This window comes from Lathamus discolor, chromosome Z (assembly GCF_037157495.1).
Source record: "Lathamus discolor isolate bLatDis1 chromosome Z, bLatDis1.hap1, whole genome shotgun sequence".
Taxonomy (NCBI): Eukaryota; Metazoa; Chordata; class Aves; order Psittaciformes; family Psittacidae; genus Lathamus; species Lathamus discolor.
Genome location: NC_088909.1, coordinates 36,794,871 through 36,811,209, shown reverse-complemented (window position 1 = coordinate 36,811,209; position 16,339 = coordinate 36,794,871). Strand labels below are relative to the sequence as shown.

Sequence of the window (16,339 nt, the reverse complement as noted above, 5' to 3'; positions counted from 1 at the left end):
TTGCTTTTTTGAAGTTAAAAGTTCATAAAAATATGTCTCATTTCAATGGCATTTCTGTTGCTTGGAAGTTCCTTGAAACAGTAAACATTATCTTGTTAGTGAGAAGCAGAATGTCTCATGTTTGTTCATGTCACATTGCCAGGTTCCTTCATCAAAGTAATTTGAAAACTGTTTTAATTAAATTACATTAATAGACTACTGAGTGTAGGATAAAGAGCCAGGTTTTCATAAAGCCTGGAAGAAACTGAAGGGTGGCTGAGGCCAGCTCAGTCTTCCGTTAAGTTATCCACAACATCAGCTATGCTCAGCTGAAACAAACTGCCTTGAAAGAACACATCACTGGGACAAGAGAATTCACTATTACAGGCTTTGGATCAAATTTGTAAGGTTAATAACATATTTAAAGCATGTATGCCCAACCTCACTCAGTTTTTGTAACCTATACTGGAGAATTTAATTCCAGAATCCCAGTACAAAATTATGTGTGAATCTGTGTGGTTATACTGCTGTGCTGTATTGAATTTAAACTGTTATTTTTACTTTCTCTGTAAATCAGCTAGACAGATTTCCTCAAGCGTCCCTCGGATGCCATAGGATGAAGACAGTCAACAAAAATAAACCCCATCAGGTTCTAAATGCATTTTTAAACCATGTTCTCACCATGGTTTTTTTGTATTTGTAACTGAAGTATTGAGCAGAGAATCCTGATGTTATGTATATCCTATGGAAACATATGTCAGTACAGCCTATTCAAAACAAAGTCATAAAAAGATAAAATTATGATCAGGAACAGTAATTCCTCAGTAAAATCTTAATGTCTTGGTTGTGAAACCTTTACTCATGTAGAATTTTCAAGTGAAATAGAGCCCAGAAAAAGCACCAGTTTCATTACGTTACCTCAGAGCAGGGTCACTGTGGCTAACATGAACATTTTTTCATTTATGTATGTCTGAAGATTGTAACCAGTAAGTAAACATAAGTTTATGTTTCGTAAGTAAATATGAAATGAAACTTATGTTTCTTAAGTTCATAAGTAAACAATGTTCAAACATCATACTTTAATACTCCAAATTTCACAAAAATTTACAGCTCATAAAGGAAACCATAGTGAGTTAGGATAATCCTAAGATATCAAATATAAACTGGCTTAAGTCTGCTGATCTTGGCAGATGTACATCACAATCTACTAGACGATACTTTGACCTACAAAGAAAGACAAGCAAACATGAAAATTGAGTTCTTATAAGCAGCAGCTGGCAAAGGTCCAGACAAATAAAAATTAAACTTTTCAGTTCATTATATTGGTTTCTCTGCACTGAAGGAGAAAAATGAAAGAACTAGCTATTTCTTGAATAAATATTCATACTCGAATTGATGCAGAACAGCAGCATCCAGATTACCTGCTGGGAAGCCTTGGTTCATCCTAAGGTTCCTCTGTGCTTCCCGAGAATGGAGATCCGTCTGCAGTACCATGGTTCCCAGTGGCAGGTCTTCTTACATCAAACCAAGGATAACATTTGGGAAGTTGTGCACAAAGCTAAGCTCTTAGATCAAAAATCAGGGTCCAGGCTGCTCAATGTGTGGATTGCTGTAGAAACATACAGCAATGAAAAGTTAGAATTGTTTTAAGAATTTTAATTATGTGATGAAATCCCTAGCAAAATGTCATTAGAAGTGATAAAGTCTCAAACTCACCTGATTTTTCAAGAGGAAAACCACAGTTCTGCCATAATCTTTATCAGCAGAGAAAAATGAACTCTTTGGAGTTATTTTGTAACTGCTTCTTATTTTCCAAGCTATTTTACTTTTTTTTTTTTTTCCTGTCCTTTCTGTTATGCTCAGCCTTGGACTGAAGTCCCATTCTGAGACAGTATAGGAGACATATAGAAGAATTTCAGGCAGCTTCCTCTGCTAGTTAAAAATTTGTTTATCTACCTTATAGCTAGTTATTTATTTAATTAATTCCTTTATAAGAGGGAAGACTGAGTGAAACAGTTTTTGTCATCCTTGTCATACTGACAGGCTGCAACACTAATACAATATCTAATATGTAAGTATAGGAAGTCAGAGACTTGACTGCCTGGAAAGAGTTAAAACTTAAACAGTAGCTGTGTTGCACTAGGTGACAGGGACAGAAATGGACAGTTACTTTTCTAGGGTAAAGAAATGAACTATAGCAAACCTTTACCTCCCTTCTGTCTTGACTGACACTTGTTCCAAAGACCCTGAATTTTAACCCTGATGGCTATAGTATGAAATCAACTTTAGCGATAAAGACCGCTGTACAAAGACCACCATTTCCAATTCTGTTTGCATGGGTAGAAATTACTATCTATTGTCTACTGGTCTATAAACACACACACACACACACACACACACACACACATACATATATATATATATATATGTACTGGGGAGGCTGAATTTGCTAGAAAAGAAGACTCCAAAAAATGAACATGGCTGAAAGTTTCCTTGGCTGGTTAGATTCACTCTAGCTTTTAAGAAAATGATTGTTTCTTGATTAAGGCAATATATTCTGTGTGCAAGTCCAAAATTCAAACTATTTAGGAATATGAACTATGTGACTTAAAAACTGAAAACATTTCTGCTACTGGGGCTCTGCCAGTTTCATGCACAGACAGTTCTGTTAGCCAAGAAGTAACTCCGGCCATGCAGTGCCTGTCTGAATGAATATCTCTGCTAACAGTTTTTACTGATTTTCAACTCACTGCAGTTGTTCTTGACAGTAGATATCTACTGGGGATCTTGAACATTTTGTTTAGAAAAGCGTATATTTATCTTCTATAACCTACACATAGTAACTACCAGAATATGAAAATAACCATTATCAGCTTCCTTCAAAAGGTAAAAAGCCCTTTAGGTAAATTACTATGACTGTAATACAGATTTATTAGTGATTCCATTAACATTTTTGGTTGACAGTATACCAAGAGGTAATGTATAAACCATGTTCCATTTTTTTTTTTTTTTTTCATTTTCACATCTCAGAGGCTAGAAATGTACTGTACTGTATTCTGTGCTGCTGTAGAGCTGCGGTGTTGGAGCCTGAACTTTATACACTACTACACATATACTTTCCTTTTTTTTTTCTTCTTTTCTTTTTTTTTTTTATCATAGGCAATAACAAATCAGGCACTAAAACAGCCCTTTGCACATTTTTGTCCTCAGCTAGGACATACTGAAAACCACATACCATGTTTCTGAAAGCAAGTTATCTGAATTTCTTTACTAATAATTCTGAATTTCTTTATTAATGATTCTTTACTAAGGATCCTGTGTTTCTCTCTGATGCCTCAAACAGTGTATTCCTGTTCGTAATCCAAGTGTAAGGGTGCCAGTTACAAAATGTGGCCTTCCTTTCAGCAAAGGGCATATAGCTGAAATGAAAGCTGCTTAACTGTGGAACCACTAATAGTGATATTTTCTTAATGAAAAATCTTAGTTGAAAATAATAGTTCTACTGGAAATATAATACTCGGTGATACCTACTTATATGGACAAAACACAGAATGGTGTTCTTCCTTCATAATCTACCTGATGAGTCTCTCCATAACTCTAGAAATGGAATCATAGAGTCATCCACTGCCAGGGATAAGTCTGTCACTGGCAGAGTTCAAGGCCAGGTTCGACAGGGCTTGGAGCAACCTGCTCTAGTGGAAGGTGTGCCTGCCTGTGGCAGGGGTTGGAACTGGAGGAGTTTTAAGGTCCATTCCAACGCAAACCAGTCTGTGGCTCTATGCAGAACAATGGGGCATGTTTGAAAATCTATAAAATAGCTTAATGACACAGCTGTCTACCTACTGTACTTGAAATATATCACATCTCTGTGAACTTCATAAACAGAATCATAACCAGTGTTTTGTAGTGGTCTGATCTGTGACTACAGGCTAAGAAAAAGAAAATGCAACCTTAGACAAGATCTTCCTTCATAACTGACTCTACATCACATTTCATGCTAAAATGCATCACTAATTTTGGAGACTAATCAGACATACTAGGAAAATTCAGGAGATTCTAGTGTCCTCCGAAATAGCCTGTGTTCTTACTGGTATGAGCATAGTGCTTGTATGAACCCTGGTATTTCTTCCACGGTTAAAGCTGAGAACTATGTTGCCTGACTTACAAAGTGTGCCAGGTTTTCCAGTGGAAGCTGATGGGAAAGCTATATCCTGTGGGTACCTCTCTGAGTGCTTGTAGCTTGTTTCAGGAAATGGTTAGGCATACTGCCTCAAATCAACAGAATTTTGACATAGCTGTTTGTGCTGGTGATGTATTTTAGAGCTTGGATGTTACAATAGCACATGTTCACCAGCTCAGGAGAATATAGCAGGTCAGAAAAAACAACTGCTATTGCTGGAGATGTGCATGCTGTGTGATTCCTGTGGTTGTTAAGGCAGAAAAGAACATGAGGACACATTTAAAACTGATGCTGGCATAGCAGTATAATTCTTGATGCTTTGGAAATCTGTAGTGCAACTTAACAAACATTCTGTTAACACAAATGTAAAGCGCAATGTGTTTTCAACTTTAGTGATGTAATCATAAGGTTATTTGCCTTGGAATATAGAAATTCCCGACAGATTTATTCATTTAGGATCTTGGTTCATTTAACAGATTAAGCAGTAGTTCAGTAATTATATTACATAATTTACTACACAGCACTTCTAGTTATATAAAAATGTAATTGTTTTTATTTCATATTTGTTTAAGAGGCTTTTGTAGCTGGAACATAACTTTAATAATTTATAAAAGTTCCTTGTGTAACAAAATTCAAGTAATTATTTGTCTGTTATATATTGCTGGTGTGCTTACTCATGAAAAGCAACTGCACATCATAAAAGTCTCTGATACCCTCTCAGTCTATATGATTGAGAGCTAAATTCAACTTTGTCATTTAAACTACCCTGCATAGGCTGATGCTGAAGAGCAAATTAATTGCTCGCTTCAGCAGTCAAATAGATCTTCTCTTGGAGGGGCAGAGCCCCTGATGGCAACCAAGCCAGAGCTTGTGGCCAAAATGAGAAAGCATGCCCTCAAGAGCATTGCAAATATCTCTCCACTGAGCAATCAGGCATCTTTCTTCCTTTTGGAAGCTGTCAGTGAGACTCATACTGGTACATTGCTTCCAGGGATCAGGCTTAACCACATGCTGTTATGAACAAAGCACAGATCATTCAAAAGGGAAGAAAGGAGGGGAACTAAAGGACACAAAGCATGAAGAATAGTAACACAGAAGGGAAGTTTTGATAAAAGGAATGAGAAATAGGTAGGAGTGCTTACGGGATAGGTATGAAATGGAGAATACAGTGTCAGTTGGCAGTCATGAATTTATTCTCAAGGTTACGGAGCTGGTGCTGGTTTGTTTTTCTCCACTTCCTGCACATAAACGTGTAAAGCTGTAATGCAGTGTCTCGTGTGTGACTAGGCTGCAGTGCAGAGCTGTGTCACCCCAAGAGGAGCCTGAGGAAACAGTTGTAACAGTTATGTCCGAGGGGTGCTCCTACCTCGGGAGATGTGGCCAGGATGGTGAGCTGTCCCAGCCGTTTGGGACAGGGGAAAGGGCTCTCTGTGACCTCAGCAGGGCACTGCTGCCTGGACCGTACCCTGGGGATTCTGACTTGCAGCACCTCTTCCAGGAGGGGAGAGCAATGCTCTAGGGAGACCATGTTCATATTTTTATTTTTCTTTTCCTCTTTCCCTCACCCTGTTACAAGAAAGCATCCTCACTGACATTCTTTAAAGCGCAAGGGATTTACGCAAGCTGGTTTGTTCATATTTGGGATCCTGGATGGAATAATGTTCACATATTGAGGATACTCCAGGATAAAAGTTATTTGCTGTGATGGACATAGAAAATCAGGTAGATGAGATTTTCTGTGGAAATACTTCTGATGGTTTGCATTTCGTTGTGTATACTCATGTGCGTGTGTATATGAATAAACTGTACCTAAAGGTATAAACTTAAAAGCATTCATTTGGTTGTGTCAGCCATTCCAGGGTTGAAGGCTTCTCCTAACAACCTGCAATTGTGTATGCAGCCAGGTACAGCAACCAAATTATACATTCAGAGAATGAATTACATTTCTGTGTGTAGATGGAGCCCTAACTCTTAAATTAGTTAGCTGGCCAATGAAGTGGCAATAGTGCATTTAATTGGCTCAAAATGGAGTCTTTTTCTGTGCATGAAGCTGATAAATTAACCTTACAGTTACGCCTTTCATTTTAATAATAATAGCAGGAAGATCTTGCTTTATTTGCAAAATTGGAAGTCAATAAAAAATTCTAAATCTAGGTACAAATTAGATCACCAACCACCACTGAGAAAAAGATTTAAAGTGAATATAGCTTGACATTACACTAGTTACAGACGCAGTGTGTATGATAGTTCATCAAAATTAAAGTCAATCTCAGAGATAAGACTGATTTTTCAGAACCAGGATATTCTTTCTTTGCCACTTACAGGGCTCAGGCTTCCACTACTTTCTTTCTTTTTCCCTGAGATGCTATAAGCACTGTGTCTATTCCCATATCCATAATTAAAATTAATTATTTTCTGAGAGACTAAGTGGAACTACAGAGGCCTGTAGAAAGCCCATGCCACCACAGCTGAACAAAAATATTTTAGTGGGAGGCCAGGCCTACAAAAGAAGGATATCTCCAGGGGTTCTTGCTTTATTCACAGCTTGAGTGACCTAAAAATTACATATTACTGCATAGAATCACAGTTCTATTATTCCCCTTGCAGTTTAACCAACATTTCAAACTAAAGAAACCATTGTGAGTTTAGTTTTCTGAACCTGTTTTCAAGCTCATATTTCCATCTTTTGTGACTTCTGCTTTATAATCTACCCTCTTTTTTTTTTTTTCATCTCTTTAATTAAGGAAATATCACTTTATTCCCTAAATCTGTCTCCTATTTCCAGAAATCCACAATATTTTTCTAGGATCCAGATAAGAGTTCAGTATTTTGCTCATCTTTGCACAGTTAGTGAAGGGAGTAACTTGAAACATACCAAAAGCATTCCAAAGGATCATTGGGGTTTATTATAGCACAGGGTAGTTTTTTCTGGCCAGAGAGTTTTTCTTCTATTTTGATTTCTAGGATTGTTTCATTTACTGAAAAGAGCACAGAAAGATGACGCTGTGCACCAGTCTGTCAAAGGTCAAAATTATTTCATAGTAAACCATTATCATTTGGATTTTGGTGCTAGTCAGTTCTTTCTATTTACTGCTACAATGCTAATGATAGTTAGAAAGAAGTATGTGTATGCGAATTAATGTTTATTGGGCTGTTTCTAACAGTGTAGCCTCTTCCCACTAATTTGCATTCTATAATGCTCATCAGTAAGTGTCAGGAACTGTGTGTGTGGTGGTAGCATTTTCTGCAACATGAGTTGCCATATTCATTTGTTGTACAGTGTACAAGGGCTAGTCATTCTCTGTTAGGGAATGGCAGGGGCGCATAGTTAGGTTGCAATAGCATCCTCACTTTTACTAAGGTGTTGGCTATGATGGGTTCTTATCAACACGTGTAACTAATGAGAAATATGTGTTTTTCAGAAGTACAGAATTAAGAAAGAAGTAAGAGCTTCTAAAGTTTCTGCAGTACTCACAGCTTTTCTTTCAATGCTGTTTGTGCATGCATGTTTACTTCTGATAAAAAGAGCTTGTAAGAGGTTAAAGAAGACCCCTGAAGAGGAAGGGTATCGACTTTTCCTTTAGGTACCAAAAAACTTCCCAGTGTTTCCCAAAGCACAAACCGTGCTTCTACAGAAGAAAGAGAGACAGATTTGAGCAAGACTGGTAGGGCATCTGTAGAACTCTTTAAGGTCTGCACAGTAATCTGTCTGAACAATTTTCCTGAAATAAGAAATTATCAAATTGGAGGATACAGTAGAGCTATAGCTGTTTGTGTACTGTGGACTTCATATACTATAACAACTTGCCATTCCTTCTAGTTACTGCCATTCCTATGTCCAGTGTTGCAAAGTGCTCCTTTTTTGGGTAGGGAGAGGAAACACGATGGCATTCCCCCCAAAACCAGATGCTTCTTGCTTCAGAGTGGAGACATCAATCACCAAGAAAAAATCCACAGTGCAAAAGCTAATAGTATTGATGTTTAAATAATCATCAGTAAGCATATGCATTAATTCCTCATGGAGATAAATTAAATGCATTGCGCCGTTTCCTGCTAGTGTTCCACATTCATCCCTTATTTGGTCTTATTTGCAGTCTGAGTTGTTGCTATTTAGGAGGAAGATAGAGAGAGAAGAGAGAGAATAAAGATGAGACTGGAGACTGAAACAATAATTGCTTATAAAATGCCTGTACAGCATCTATTAGCTGTATCAAAACTCAGCCTATTGCAAGGCTGAAGCGTGAGCTGAGACCCCATATGGCAAAGATGCCATCAAGCTTGACATCTGTAGCCTGCCTGGAGTTGGGATTAATTTGTACCCTGACACTCTGATTGCATTGGTGTGGATTAAAGGAGAAAAGCAGTTGAAAAAAAAAAAAGAAGAAGAGGGGGATTGCAGTGATGGCACATCGAGATGAACAGCTTTTTCTTCAAGTGTAAAACGTGGAGAAATTTGCTAGAACCAACTCATTGCACTGCTGTGTGTGGAAATGAGGGAGATATTACATAAGTTTTCAAAGGCAGACTTTCAGTCTTGTGAAATTCTTTCTACAAACCCCACTTCAGTTTTCATTACATGTTTACTCTGTGTTAGGACTCCAGAGGACAAAGCTGTAGTTCTAACTCTTTGAAACAAGAATCTACAAGCACCTCCGTCATAACCCTGTTGTTTATTAAACTTACTGCACTTCCAGTATTTCTGTTGCTGCATTTTTTATTTTTATTCAGCAGAATTGTACCTCTAACCTCTGTCTCAGCAGTTTATCAGAGTTTCTGCAGGCTATGAAAGAAACGGAGCTCATCTGTTCTAGCCTCTTTCCCCATAATCACGGTTAGTTTCTATCAGTCTCCCTTTCTGATGAGCAGATTAGTACTTCATTCCACAGGTTGTCTTTGAACAGTTCATTAAAAGATGCAAAATGCTTCATTTAAAAATGTATTAAAACTGCTATCAAAAGCAACCACATCACCTTATCCTTTCATACACTTTGCCATATAAGTTGAATAATTTTCTTCATAATTCACTTCCAGGACATTTCTATGCAGGTTCAGGGTTCACTCAGCCTGAGTATAATGTTGGATGTAGGTTTTTATTTGTGGGCAGATATAAAGAATTTTGTTTTTCTTCTCCTTTTCCCAAACATTTAAACATCCATCCTAAACACATGCCTTTTGGACTTCTTTACAGAGATAGACATTTGATTTGAAGAAGTCTGGTGACTTCATGAAGAGGATCTGAATCCTTGAAATTTGGTTTCCTTACACTACTCTCACTGTTGCTGTATTTCATGTAGGATATTATAACCGGCACAGAACCTGGAGGAGACAGGATACAGTATAGAAACCTGATGCAAACTTGAGGAATGTCGGAGTCTTATTTGTAGGTGCTAGTAAGAGTTGTCTCAATGAAGTCTGAACACAGTGGGTAATAAGACTTTATTAAATATTGCCCACTGTAATAAACTGCAATGCAATCATATATTTCCCTTATTTAACACATAGTTTACAGGAGAACATGCTGTATGTCACAGAAAAAAACTATTTGATCTCATGTTTATAATATGCAGAAAGCAAATCGCATAGGTTAGAAATAACATACCAAAATATAACTAGAACAGCAGAAATGCAGAAATTACACATTAAATTAGTTGTTTACAATATGAGAAGATAACTTATTAATAAAACCACTCCACACTCCAGCAGATTGAAGGAGGTGATGCTGCCCCTCTACTCTGCTCTTGTGAGACCCCACTTGCAGCACTGTGTGCAGTTCTGGTGTCCTAAACATAAGAAGGACATGGAACTGTTGGAGCAAGTGCAGAGGAGGGCCACGAGGATGATCAGGGGACTGGAGCACCTCCTGTATAAAGATAGGCTGAGGAAGTTGGGGCTGATCAGGCTGGAGAAGAGAAGGCTGCGTGGAGACCTCATAGCAGCCTTCCAGTATCTGAAGAGGGCCTATAAGGGTGCTGGGGAGGGGGACTCTTCATTAGGGACTGTAGTGACAGGACAGGCTGTATCGGGTTAAAACTTAAACAGGGGAAGTTCAGGTTAGATGTAAGGAAGAAATTCTTTACTGTGAGGGTGGTGAGGCACTGGAATGGGTTGCCCAAGGAAGTTGTGAATGCTCCACCCCTGGCAGTGTTCAAGGCCAGGTTGGACAGAGCCTTGGGTGACATGGTTTAGAGTGAGGTGTCCCTGCTCATGGCAGGGGGGTTGGAACCAGATGATCTTGAGGTCCTTTGCAACCCTAACTATTCTATGATGACCAGTAAGGAATTTAAGCTGGTGACCAGTAAGGAATTTAGCAGGGTGTCTCCAACAGTGTCATTCCACTTTAGAAAAAAAATATTTTAACATGAATATTACAGTTTTCCTTCTCAGTGGCAGAGCAATCCCCCAGACTTGTAAGATACCAAGCACCCAGTAGGAATAAAATGGCTACTGAAGGAGAAATAAAAGCATGCCCTTTTTAAAGAACGTGAGCAAAAGACTTATGAAATCAGAAAAGCATATTAAATACCAACTGGAATGAAACACGAGCAAATTTTGAAGCTGAATCATAACGGTGCTCAGTGAGAACACTTAGGTACTTACAGCAGACAGTTTTCTATTGAAAAGTCATACATACTCATTTTAGTCCCAAAGAAGCTCCTAAACAGAGAATTGAAACATTTGGTCCAGTTCATTCCATTTTAAAGGTAGTGAATGAAGAAAATGAGCCTTTTTCACAAGCATGTAACTCAGTGAAAATGCAATGTCTAAAGCAACTTGACCTTTTTGTTCTCTCGGTATGTGTCCTCCAGTACATGCCATCTATATATTAACTTTTTCAGATTGTGTCATTTAAACTCAGATAAAATTGTTGTTATTTAGCTAATAACAACATTAAAATGATTATTTTTTAATTATTATAATTTTTACCTCTTAAGATGTGTCAATTCTTATCTGGAAATAAATTGTAAGTTCTGATATTTCCTTCATTCTTTCACAGCTCTGGTTACAAGCACTGTGATTTTCTTTGCAGGACAACCAAGACATCTGCAGGTCAAGCACAGCAATACAGATTCCTCCTGAAAGCACAAACGTCAGTCTGAATCTTTTCTCTCTATCCCCTGTATAATCAAAAGGTCATGAAGAACAAGCAGGACTGGATTTATCGAAGGTATTAATGATGCTATTGTTTTGTGTGCCCTGCCTCCTGGTACAATACATGTACCTGATAATGTGTCAGCACAGCAGATTACTTGCAGCCTTTCTCATCCCATACAGAGTGAGACAGCCCTGTATGACTAGTACATAATGAATTGTCATAGCATTCTTTAATTTTAGCTCTGAATCTCATATTTGTTTTTAAAAAATTCTTTGATATATACTTACAGCTAGAGCAATAATGTTTAAGAATAAAGGTTTTGGAGCGTTGCCTGTTGCAGCTCTCATATTCACAAAATATTTCAAAATGGAGGTCTGAAGCTTACACAGCAGTAAAATCAATGTGCAGGAGAAGAGCAATCAATTCCTTCTGTGGAGCAAGGTATTTTGCATGCATCCACTTGTACACAAAGCTTCCTGCTTTTTATGTTGGTCTGATTAGAGAAAAAACAGTGTAGAGCACATGTACATCCATATTAGTGTCACAACCTGTGATACCTTTCAAAATGGTATCCTCGAAAGATTTAATCAAAGGATTAAGGAAACCACAGGGCCACTTCAAATTGATACCAGACAGTTTATAAGCAGGAGATACTGTAACAGTGGCAGCATTTTTAAACACTTTGCAGCTCTCTTTACAGAGAAACACAGGAGGAGATCAGTTCAAGCCAGAGATCAGTTTACAAGTAATGTCAGTGAATGAACTAGATCATGTAGAGATTAGAGAATTGCTCCTTAAAAGCTTAAGTCCACTTAATGCAGACAAAGAAAGCTGCAATGATGTTATGAATCTGTAACTCTTAGAGGTTACAAGCAAAGAAATAAGTAAAGCAGTAGCTGACTTTTTCTCTTGCTTTGGGATTTATTTTAGGGTATTGGAAAGCGGAGAAACAGATATCAAGCATAAGAATTAAGAATGATTTGTTTCACTTTGAAGGGGGTTATGGGTAGTACCTTAAGGAATACAAAGAAAAGCAGGATGGTAAGAAAAGGAAACAACTATGAAAAAACAGAAGTTAAAAATCACAGAGGGAACTTAAAAATGTACTACACTGCTTTGAATGTGAAAAAAAATCATAAAATCACAGGCTGCTCTGGGTTGGAAGAGACCTTAAAGATCATGCAGTTCCAACCCCCCCTGCCAGGGGCAGGGATGCCTGCCACTGGACAAGGCTGCTCCAAGCTCCATCCAACCTGGCTCTGAGCACTGCCAGGGATGGGGCAGCCACAGCTTCTCTGGGCAACCCATGACAGTGTTTTCCTGCCCTCACAGGGAAGAACTTCTGCCCAAGATCTTGTCTCAGTCTTCCCTCTGTCAGGTTAAAGCCATTCCCCTTGTCCTGTCCCTACAGGCCCTTGTACAAAGCCCTTCACCAGCTTTCTTGTAGCCCCTTTAGGCACTGGGAGCTGCTCTAAGGTTTCCCCTTAAGGAGCCTTCTCTCCCCCAGGCTGACCCAGCCCAGCTCTGTCAGCCTGTCTCCAGAGCAGAGCTGCTCCAGCCCTCGCAGCATCTCCGTGGCCTCCTCTGGACTCCAACAGCTCCACGTCCCTTTTGTGGTATGGACCGCAGAGCTGGATGCCAAGTATTTAAACATCAATGAGCATGTTAGACAGCAGAAAATTAAAAGCAAATCTGACTATTCTCATTTCCTGTTTTGTATAAGCACATGTCCACCCTCCGTATGGCATCAGTGTGAGCCTATTACCTGATATGCTTGGTACTGGTTCTTTTTTGGGACATCATCCTGGTATCCATTCTATAAGATCAAGTGTTTATGACATTATATTGGTAGTGATGGGGAGGAAATCTCTGGCAGGCAGGATAATCAGCTTTCACATTTTGAAAAATTGATTAGAATGCAGAAGTAAGAATCTTAGAGCTGAACTCCTTTGCATCAGAGTGGATGAAGAGGGCTGGTGCAGGCTTAGGCTTCATCTCCCTACAATCACAACAGGTTTGCAGTTGGCCTGACAGTCCTACTGGAGGCATGATACAAAGCAGAAAGATAACCAACCCATCTATTTTAAAGGCATTTGGAGACACAGGTGAATGAGTCATGGGGGAAAGCACATTTCTCACTAAATGACCAGATTTTGCATGTGTGCATTCATACCCACTCTTACTATGTTCTCATTTTCATTTTATTGTCACAATTCCATTCTCGGTACTTTGTTCTGACGCCTTTGCTGAAATTGAGAAGGAAATGACTCAGGAGTGCTATGAAAATATGAATTGGTCTGCTTCTATCCAGTACTTGATTCACTTCCAAGTTGTTCTGTTTGGTTTCAGAATGGCAGGGGAAAAAGCAATGCTCTAATTAATAATTTTTCAGAACTTGCAATTTGCACAACACGTTTTTTTTTCCTGAAGCTGTGACAATACCAGGAGAAATTATAAAGAGTTGTAAACTGTTCTGCATAAAAGAGAGCTAATAGATTTTATTTAAGATGACATGATTATACAAGAATATGAAGAACTCAGTAATGGGCATGAACATACCATAGTTACTGGAACTCACCTCCAGAATTTCTTTGTTTTAGACAATGCAGGGAAATATCTAAAGCCTGTATCCCTGGCTTGATGAAAGATGACATATTTGATTGGATCTGTAGGTCATCTTCTTACTCTAGTCACAAAGGCTAACAATGCAAAACATCATTCTTGATGGATGATAGGATAGGAACCTATTTTGTATTTCCATCGCAGTCCTGTGATGGAATCTGTTCTGTGATGAGGTCCATTCTGTATGGAGGGACCTTACACAGATGCATATGGATAAAGCAACACACTGGGCCAAAACTAGGAAGACTCCTTTTTTTTTTGATTAGCCTTCTGCCTTGCTTGCTTCTTTCACACCCTTTCTCTCTGTTCATCCTTCCACAGTCATACCTATTTCCTCTCCCATGTGCAGTGCAGGTCATAAGCAGAATGAGTTCACAATTCCCATGTTGACTTGGCTCTTGCCAGTGTGGCTGTCTTGAATGGTATCATCTGGTAGCTCATGAGATTCATGCTGGAGGTGTCACATAGATCTGGAACTGTGTCCTGCCACTTTGAATATACGAGAATGGTCAGGTTACCAAAACTGTTGCATAATTGTATATTAATTACATTATTCAGGATTCTGAATAAGCCTCCTAAGAAGGTGACGCAGTAAATTAATATACTCTGTTGTGTCCTGTTTCATTTCTTATTTTCTTCATTTCCTTGCATTGCTTTCTGTCCTCTTACTTCTGCTATCTCATCATAACAAACTCACTTCAGTATGATGGATTGAAATAGGCGTGTATGTTCACAACCCTTTAAGCTTTCCTATGCAACTGGAGTTCCTAACATGCCAGGCAAATGCAAAAAATTAACTCTTGTTGATCCAGCTTCCTTCACCAGATGATGTTTGTTGTATACATGGGTATTGAATAATATACTGGTACTGAATGCAGTACCGTACTCCCTCATCTTGCAAAAGCTGCTGTCCACACAGCCATGTCTTATTAAACACAAATTATGCCATGTTACAAAGGATAAAAAAAAAAAGGGTAAACCCCTTTTTATGCTTTTTTGTTTGTTTGTTTCCTTTTTTTCTGGGGGGGGGGGGGGGTGGGGGAAGAGATGTTAATTATTTATCATGTGTTTTATGATTCTATTACTAATATGGGGAGCGTTCTCATCCATTGTCTCTACATTTTTGCAACTCATCATCAAATATACAGGAGTTTGCTGTAGCCAAAAGCTACATCAGTGGAGGTAGACCTTTGAGTGTCACCAGATCTTACAGACTAGAGAAATAACCCACAGAGGCACAGTTACTAAAAATACTGTTGGCAGATTTTCAACAGTGCCTGAAATCTGTGATTTTAAACATGAAATTTAAAATTTTATTAAACCCTGCTCCCCAAATAGAAAACATTAAAGAAAAAAGACCTACTTTGTAATTGTTCAACAGTTTTTAAAGCAGTAAAAATAACTAGACCCGGTTTAGTTAACACTAAATATAATAATATTTTTAATTTATTTCATACCTTCTTACAGTTATTTTGTGTATACTGGACAAAAGTTGGAAGGGATGGTGTTGATACCAAAGCCTGTAATTAATACAATGATATTCAGAAAAACAAAAATATCATATGTACTGTTATACAAGTCACTCAGCTGCATTTTCCATCTGAGCAAGTAATTTGACAGCTGGCTAAAGCAGTTTGTGCCTCAGTAGAATAAATGAAAAGCTAAAATTGCATTCACAAGGGAAAAGGCATGGGAGTAGGCACATGTGCACACGTGTACACACAAAGAGACACACACGTATCAGACATTACATTATAATCTGAAGGAAAAAGACAAAATTGCAAAGCTGCCTTCAAGAGCAGCATCTAACTGGGTTAAAATATTTGATCTGGCTTTGCTGTCTTTATCATGAGGTTGCATGGATAAAGATCTGTTAAGCCACTGACTCCTGTCTTAATGAGATCTGTGTTCTAGGAGTAAGCCCAAAACACCATCTGGTTCACTCTCACCAGTGTAGAAAAAGTCAGCCGTGGTATCAGAGGAAACAGAGGGTTGAATTTAAAGAGTTGAGACAGAGGAGAAAGGAGGAAAAGACATGAGCGTTGCAGATGAATGCATCAGCAGGACAGTGCAAATTTAAGTATACTGCCAAGTACTGTCAAAGAAATAATGAAAACTGAAATAATAGTATTGCAGCAGACACCACAGTCACATTCCTATTTGAATGAAATATGTATTTTAAACCAAATAATTAAAACCAACCCTCAGTATCTCATCCACCCTGGAAACAACTCTTTTGCTTGCTTTTTCTGGCAGACCCTAGCAGGTCAGTGCAGAAAATGTGTAGTTCTGGCTGCCCTGCGCAGAACCGTTTTCCAGTACACAATTCCACTAATAAAGGCTTCTAGGTTGAAATGAAAGTCATTAGATGGAAGTTAAGATCTCATCAGTGGCTTATCTCCACTTTCTGCTCAGGACAAGGAGCTATGAGGTGTCAATATTTGTGTAATACAAAACTGAAATTC

The 16,339-nt window shown here is 38.4% G+C and overlaps 1 long non-coding RNA gene across 1 annotated transcript in view; it reads left to right on the top strand.

The window, feature by feature from the left end:
- Nucleotides 1-16,339, top strand: part of LOC136004901 (uncharacterized) — a 68,787-nt gene that overhangs the window by 10,751 nt on the left and 41,697 nt on the right. The window contains exon 3 of the long non-coding RNA XR_010608616.1: nt 11,187-11,324. This is a non-coding gene — a long non-coding RNA (uncharacterized LOC136004901). The remainder of the gene's footprint in view (nt 1-11,186; nt 11,325-16,339) is intronic.